This window comes from Bufo gargarizans, chromosome 2 (genome assembly GCF_014858855.1).
Source record: "Bufo gargarizans isolate SCDJY-AF-19 chromosome 2, ASM1485885v1, whole genome shotgun sequence".
Taxonomy (NCBI): Eukaryota; Metazoa; Chordata; class Amphibia; order Anura; family Bufonidae; genus Bufo; species Bufo gargarizans.
Genome location: NC_058081.1, coordinates 158,219,926 through 158,228,637, shown reverse-complemented (window position 1 = coordinate 158,228,637; position 8,712 = coordinate 158,219,926).

The following is an 8,712-nucleotide window of genomic DNA, read 5'->3' as shown; positions in this document are numbered from 1 at the left end:
TGTCCCTTAGTGTATACTGTTCCTGCCTATATTGACCCTTCTGGTGAACTGACTACTGTCTTGTTTCTAAATGAATCCCGTGTTTGCTGTTCCTGTTTATATTACCTGGCAAACTAACCTTTGCATGTCTCTGGATTATTCCCTTGTTTACTGCATGGACCATGTCTGTCTCTTCTGGATTAGATTATGTTTTCTCTTTGTACTCCCTAATAATTCTGGTAGGTCTGCCACTAGAGTGCCTGCACCAATTTTCTACTACCAACTCAGCAGGCGTAACCTTGACCCCTAGCAGCAAAGTCCATACAACCTCATGGTGAAATCAATACACCAACTTTGTAACTGCAGTGTCTCTGTACACACGTGTATATAGTATTCAACATCACCAGTTCAAATGAATGGGTAGCTACTCTATATAAAGCAAGGGCTTGCCAGAGCAGGATTCGCTCTTTATAGCAACTCTCTGGTCTAGATAATTGAGAGAAGTCCTGAGTTAGACTTCTTCTATATCCATTTAGGGAAAAAGGTGAAGGTTTGTCCTTCAGAAAGCATGCCACTAGATTTTTGGAAATTAAAGCACATGTAGGTTCTTATATAGCTCAGTAATACCTAATTAAAACATACTGCTCCCAAAATCATCAGTTTCAGCATAGTGTGTAAAAATTATTTAGAATAAAATACTGTATACATTACATTTACATTAGTAAACACAATTCATCTGGATGGTGATGGTGTAGTGAAGAGTCATGCAATTTTGGCTAGTGTAGCACCCAATCTGCATTGACTAAAGTATCACTTAGTGTGTGAATTTTTCGCTAGCTTTTATGAGCGGGAAGTCAATCAAGACAGAATGGGCATGATTACAGCCAGAACTGCAAAAGTCTTTACCAAACTAGAACCTACCAGAACCTACCAGATAACTAGTTCTCTTTAAAGAGGACCTTTCACCATAAAATGCACTGAACCTACAGGCCTCTTCTTGTAGATCAGAAGGAGTTGAGCAGATTGATATACTGTTTTGGGGGAAAAGATTCAGCAAAATGTTAACCACCTCACATCCGCCCATACATTATAAAACTCATAAGGGTGGATGTTTATGTCTGAATGGACATTCTGGAATGTCCATTCAGAGATGACAAATGCATGATTTGCTGAGCTGTCAGTGATAGCAGGGCAACCCAGAGAGAAGGCAGGGACCGTTCCCACGTGTCCCTGCCTTCTAGATCGCTGTATACACAGCGCTCTTTGAGGAAGCGTTATGCAACCACCGGGGCAGGGAGAGTGCAGGAGCTGTCGGGTCTTCTATATACTTCTGTATACTGCTGTAAAGCCTCTCTAGGGACTGTATTTCCCCTGTAACTGTGGCTATATCATCCACAGTTGCAGGAGAAATCAGTGAAAAAAATTAAATAAATTTGAAGTTAAATATCCCCTAAAGGTATTGTATGACCTTATGGGTGACGTAAAGTGTAAAATAAAAAATAAAAATGAAAAAAAGGTTTCACATATATTTAAAAAAAATCCCCAATTAAGTAATTTAAAAAAAAATGTTAAAAATAGAAAAAATAAAATAGATATATTTGGTATTGCCGTGCCCGTAAAGACCGGCTATATAAATATATCACATGATCCACCCCATCCGATAAACACCATAAAAAACTAAAAACATAAAAAAATTTAAACTGTGTCAAAAAAGCCATTTTTGTCACCTTACATCACAAAAAGTGCAACTCCAAGTGATTAAAAAGGCATATGTCCCACAAAATGGTAGCAATAAAACTATCACCTCATCCCGCAAAAAATGAGCCCCTACATAAGAAAATCGCTCAAAACATTAAAAAAAACTATAGCTCTCAAAACATGCAGACATTAAAACATCATTTTTTTGTTTAAAAAATGCTATTATTGTGTTAAAGTGAAAAAAATAAATAAAAAAAGTATACATATTAGGTATTGCTGCGTCCGTAACAACCAGCTCTATGAAAATATAGCATGACCTAAACCCACCAGTGAACGTCATAAAAAAAAAAAAATGCCAAAAAGCACCTTACTTACATACCAAAATTGCAACACCAAGTGATCAAAAAGACATATGCCCCCCCCCAAAATAGTACCAATCAAACCATCACCTCATACTTCAAAAAATTAGATCCTAACTAAGACAATCAGTTAAATAATAAAAAAGCTATGGCTTTCAGACTATGGAGACACTAAAACATAATTTTTTTGTGGTTTCATAAATGCTATTATTGTGTAAAACTTAAATTAATGAGAAAAAGTATACATATTAGGTATTGCCACATCCGTAACAATCTGCTCTATAAAAATGTCACATTACCTAACCCCTCAGGTAAATGCTATAAAAATAAATACATAAAAACTGTGCTAAAACAACAAATTATTTGGTCACTTTGCCCCATAAAGTGTAATAATGAATGATTAAAAAATCATATGTACCCAAAAATGTTACCAATGAAAACATCAACTCTTCCTGGAAAAAACGAGCCCCTGCACAAGACAATCATTATAAAATAAAAAAAATATGGTGTTCAGAAAATGGAGACACAAAAACATATTTTTTTCTAAAATGCTTTATTATGTAAAACTGAAACAAAGTAGACATATTTGATATCATTGCATCCGTAACAACCTGCTCTATAAAAATATCACATGATCTACTCTGTCAGATGAATGTTGTAAAAAAATAACAAATAAAAACAGTGCCAAATTTTTGGTTACCTTGTCTCTAAAAAAACTTAATATAGAGCAATTAAAAATCATATGTACCCCAAAATAGTACCAATACAACTGGCACCTTATCACCTAGTTTCCAAAATGGAGTCACTTTTTTGGGAGTTTGTACTGTAAGAGTGCATCAGGGGGGCTTTAAATGGGACATGGCATCTAAAAACCAGTTCAGCAAAATCTGCTTTCCAAAAACCGTATGGCGCACATTTTTTCTGCACCCTGCCGTGTGCCCTTACATCAATTTACAACCACATGTGAGGTGTTTATGTAAACCGCAGAATCATAGTAATAAATATTGAGTTTTGTTTGGCTGTTAACCCTCGATGTGTTAAATACAAAAAATTATTAAAATGGAAAATCTGCCAAAAAAGTAAGATTTAGAAATGTCATCTCCATTTTCTTTTAATTCTTGTGGAACAACTAAAGGGATAGCAAACTTTGTAAAATCAGTTTTGAGTAACTTGAGGGGTGTAGTTTCTACAATGGGGACATTTATGGGGGTTTACACTATGTAAGCACCACAAAGTGACTTCAGACCTGAACTGGTCCTTAAAAAGTGGGTTTTGGAAATTTTCCTAAAAATTTTAAGAATAGCTTCTAAATTTCTAAGCCTTCTAACGTTCTAATAAAATAAAATGACACAAACAAAATGATGCCAACATAAAGTAGACATATGTTGAATGTTAAGTAATAAGTATTTTATGAGGTATCACTTTCTGTTTTAAAAGCAGAGAAATTAACATTTAGAAAATTGCTAATTTATTTAAATTTTTGGTAAATTTTTGATTATTTTATAAATAAAGGTGTCATGAAGTACAATGTGTCACGAGAAAATAGTCTCAGAATAGCTTGGATAAGTAAAAGCGTTCCAAAGTTATTACCACATAAAATGACATGTCAGATTTGCTAAATTAGGCTCTGTCAGGAAGGGGGTAAATGGCCCAGATGTGAAGTGATTAAAGTAACATTAAAGTACTGTCTCTGTTCCCATTGCATCAATGTCGAATTTAGGAATTAACCAATCTGCTCAATATATCTGTTTAGTGATGTTAAATACTTTTTTGTTTAAAATCACAAAAAATATTATAGTAGTGATAACTTTATTGGCTAACTAAAATATATCTCTGCTATAATACTTTTGTCATTTCTTAACGCAAAAGTATTTAACATCACATATATTTTTCTGGCTAACACTGTGCCACACTATTTTGGCTATACATCAGCTCAATATCTTAGAAGTAGAACTGACATGGAAGTGACATAACAAGCTAAAATTTTGTGGTTCAATGTATCTAATAGAGCCTTTCTGTAGATGCATGAGGACAAACCAAGTAAAATTTAAAGGGGTTGTGCTGAACTAGAAACAATGGCCTACTATATTTATTTTTACTTTATTTCCCTTGTCTGTGGATTCATGAACATAGGGATCACATTGCTTGATGAGAAACTTACAATAATCATTGGGCAAAGTTATCCTCCCCAATCTTGAAATGCCGTAAGACAAAATGTAACATAAAAGTTCTTCATTATCTCCTTAAACAGTATCTGACTTTTTCTGCCACCTCTTCTCTTCTACCAGATAGCAGAACAGTTTTGCTATATATGTTAATTTTGATAATATTTTCTTTTCTTCAATGTCAAGTTTTAGATTCAGCTTTATATGCTGATGGGATTTGGGAAAATTGGTTTTGTTAAATCTATTTTAAGCTTATATTTTATCATGATTGAAGTTAATAACAGCAATTGAATCACTAAGGAGACATGCAAGGCACTTAGATTCACCACATTTGGTACTATAGGAACTTATAATACATTTAAAGACAGCTAAAACAGGCTTGTCAGTCATGTTAGTGTTAATTTATGAATCAATCTGTTCTTCTAGTATAATTCCAAATACTGAATGTACAGTAGTCTGTGGTATACAGCAGGCGCACCACTTGGGGTTTCTTAAAGTACATATTTGTCGTGACGCCAGTTGCAGTGAAGCAACAATGGCACAGGGCCCCCTTTTAGTAATAGTGTGGATGGTATCCAGTGTAGGAATGCCAGGGTGGTGTAGAGTAGCCTATAATGTCCCTTAATGTTGATGCACGCGTCACTGTTCTCCTACCTGGATACAGGAACCCCAGGTGTGGCCTTCCAAAACAGCAAAAAGGGGTAGTAGTAGTAGGGGATAAAGAATAAATTGAATCTAAACCTTGTGATGCAGTTGATTACTGCTTTACTTTCAATAAATGTTCCTCCAAATGATTTCCAGGCTTTATCTTGGTTTCCAGCAGGCTTTGGGTGCAATGCGTTCAACTCACGCATTGCACCCGTGCAGAATACTCGTCTGTCTGAAAGGGGCTTTCACACAGGCGAGTATTCTGCAAGGGGTGCAATGCATGAGTTGAACGCATTGCACCCGCACTGAATCCGGACCCATTTATTTCTATGGGGCTGTGCACACGAGCGGTGATTTTCACGCATCACTTGTGCGTTGCGTGAAAATCTCAGCATGCTCTATATTCTACCACACAAAAAGTTATTATAATCAATAATTTCTTTATTAGACATCCATCAAAGGTATATCATTAAAATCATACAGGAAAGCAGTAGTCATAGAAAGACGATAGTGTTACAGACACTTCTATAAAAACAGAGAGAGCTCCTGTGACGAAACCAACCTCGCCACGGTGTTTTGGAGGGGGCTGGTTGCCAGCCTCCTGCCTCAGGATTATGGCCCGTACTAACTTTAAAGAAGACAGGCCGGCCGCACAGCTTAAATCTGTCTTTGGAATTGTATTTTGTTATGTGAGGGTACCCAGATGGCTAGTTTAATTGTATTCGTGTGGTCTGAGTGCCATTCACCTAATGATATGCACTCAGACTTGAGCTATCTGGGAATATGTTAAATGTCTGTGGTTGCTGGGAGGGTGTGACATTGTGTGTTTAACTGGTGATTTCTGTCCTGTTGTCCCCGCATGTGTATTGGCGATCTACCCTTTGTCCTGAGAGATAATTGGATTATCCCTCGGTTGTCTCTGGGGCAGAGAGGAGGAAACCATGATGCATTGTGGGGATGTGCTGTATCTGTTCGGTGTGTCGCAGTCTCCATTCTGGTCCCCTGGGGGCGTGTCCACCAGATATGGACCTGCATAAATACGGGCGAGTAGCCCTCAATAAAGTGTTCCTGTTTTATCCTTCATCATGTTGAGACTGGTGTTTGGATAACTGATCAAAACTGGGGGATTGCTATACGCTGACGATTTGCTATACTCCCCTGGCATAACTACTAGCTCTTGTAAGAGCTGTTCCTGCTCTCTGGCTGTAGGAGAGGTTCACCCACTGGAGCCTGGAGCCTTGTCGTAGGTCCAGCGTGGGTGGAGGACGGTGAGACCCCAACCAAGCTGCGGCGGTTCGTGGGGTCTGCAGGGCGTACGGTGTCAAGTGGAGTGCTTGGAGTCCTCGGAAAGCACTAGGAGCATCTATCGACGGAGGTACCCGGTCGGGGTGCTAGGCGTTCCGTTACAGCTCCAGACCCACCAACAGGGACTAGTATCCCCCCCCACCCACAGTTATAGCAGTTTCAGTTGAGTGAGGCTCATATAAAGGGCACACAGAGCATGTATAGCAAGACACAATAGCCAGTGCGGCTGTGTGAGCCCGTGTGTCACCCCACACAACAAAGACTGCAGGGGGAGAGAAAAAAAGTTAAAGTGCATATAATTCTGCAATACTTCAATATGGTATGCCCCAAGAGGAAGCGTGAAGCGAAACGATCGTCGGGCGGCTGCTCCAGACTAGGGTCAGTAAAGAATGGGTATTGCTGAATTATATGTACCTTAACTTTTTTTCTCTCCCCCTGCAGTCTTTGTTGTGTGGGGTGACACACGGGCTCACACAGCCGCACTGGCTATTGTGTCTTGCTATACATGCTCTGTGTGCACTTTATATGAGCCTCACTCAACTGAAACTGCTATAACTGTGACATCAAAGGTCCTATTCCTGTGCACAGCAAAGAAGGAGACAGAAGAGATGCCGGCTGTGCGATCAAGTGGATTAAGGTGAGTTAAATTATTTTTAATTTTTATTAACCCCTCCAGCCCTATTGTACTATTATTACTGAATATACTGTATTCAGAATGCTATTATTTTCCCATGCCGATTTTTCTCACGCGCGTGCAAAATGCATTACAATGTTTTGCAGTCGCGCAGAAAAATCGTGCATGTTCCCGCAACTCACCCGCACCTTTTCCCACAACGCCCGTGTGAAACCAGCCTAACTGTGTCAGGCAAACTCCTCTCTGCTACATCTGTTGCTTGCTGGCTCTGCTGTGCTGACAAGATAGCTAAAGAACTTAGCTTTCTCTATGTGCTGCACTTTGCTTTGTAATTTGGTCTGTCTCTAGCTTTGTCCAGGGAACACTACTCCTGGCTTCTGAGGCTTCCAGCTCCTGTCTCCATGTCTAGCTGAGCTCAAGGTGCTCCAGCTGGTCCAGGCAGGGCTCGTCCAGGAGGGACGTGCACCTGCTGCACACCCTCCCTTGGCCAGGGGTACACTGCTACTCGACCTCTCCTCAAGGAGTGGGTAGGCTGAACTGAACTAACTCTCACGGGAACTCCACCCTCCCTGCAGCAAGTGGGACATGCCCACCACACCACAGAGGGGGGTGTTAGAATGGAAAGGAAGGTTCCATTCTATGTACCTGTAGCTCTGCCGTTGATGCTTCCACCTGCTGGTGAACCAGGCATATTACACTTAAACAGTTACATAACAAGATTATGAATGCACATTTTGCAAGACCTTGAAGTTAATACCTAGGATGACATGTGGTTAACCCTAGGAGATAGTGGTGGGGTGCGAAGGTGGTAATGCACCTCTGGGGCATTACACTTCTATATGTTAACTGCATCTACAACTTCCTATTATATTAAAATTAGCTTAACCAGACAAATCAGAGACACCCATCTGTAGACAGCATTGTTTTGTGATCCTTGGCGCTCATTAGTACATAACTAGGTAGTGATTGGTTGAATATGATACCTTAGACATAGAACAGGGGTCACTGGTTCTATTTGAAGAAACACATTGATGTATTGAGAGGACTTTTTTAAGTAATGTTACATAGGAAAAAGTATGCAAATGAACTAATACCAGCCAAACATCTGTAGACAGCACTGTATTTTTGTTAAATGTTATGAGTTAAGTTGTACACTTTATCCCATGGAGCATTGGCTGAAAAGGTAGTCTCCATATACTCCTGTGTCTCTTCAATGATAAACAGTAACCCTGCCTGAGTTGCATCTAAGGCATCTATTCAAGCTAATGAGAACCCTACCAAAACGATGGTCTGGATTGGAGAATAATTTTGCTGTATCTGTTAAATTTGATAATATTTTTTTCCTTCAATGTCAAACATGTTTTAGAATCAGCTTTATGTGCTGGGTTGGGAAAATCGGTTTTGTTGAATCTATTTAAAGTTTATATTTTATCCTAAGAGAGGTTACTAACGGCAATGGAATCACTAAAGTAACACGTGTGGCAATTAGATTCACCACACTCTGTACTTTATAAACTTATAATTGGAAATGAGCAAATTTCTCGAAAATGAGATTCAGTCAGTTTGTAGAATTTTCCAACAATATTCGATCTGAATTTATTTGTGGCGAATGGCATTAAAAAACAGCTACAGTGAATATAAAAAGTCTACACACCCCTGTTAACCCCTTAGGGACCCATGACGTATCGGTACGGCATGTTTCCCGAATCCTTAAGGACCCATGACGTACCGGTACGTCATGGCTTCAATTCGCGATTCCGGCGCCGCGGGGGTTAATCGGAACGGGATGCCGGCTGAAATCATTCAGCCGGCATCCCGTAACAACGCAGGGGGGGGTCATTTGACCCCCCCGTATAGACGATCGCAGAAAACCGCAGGTCCATTCAGACCTGCGGTTTTCTGCGTTTCCGGTCCATTCGGGTGT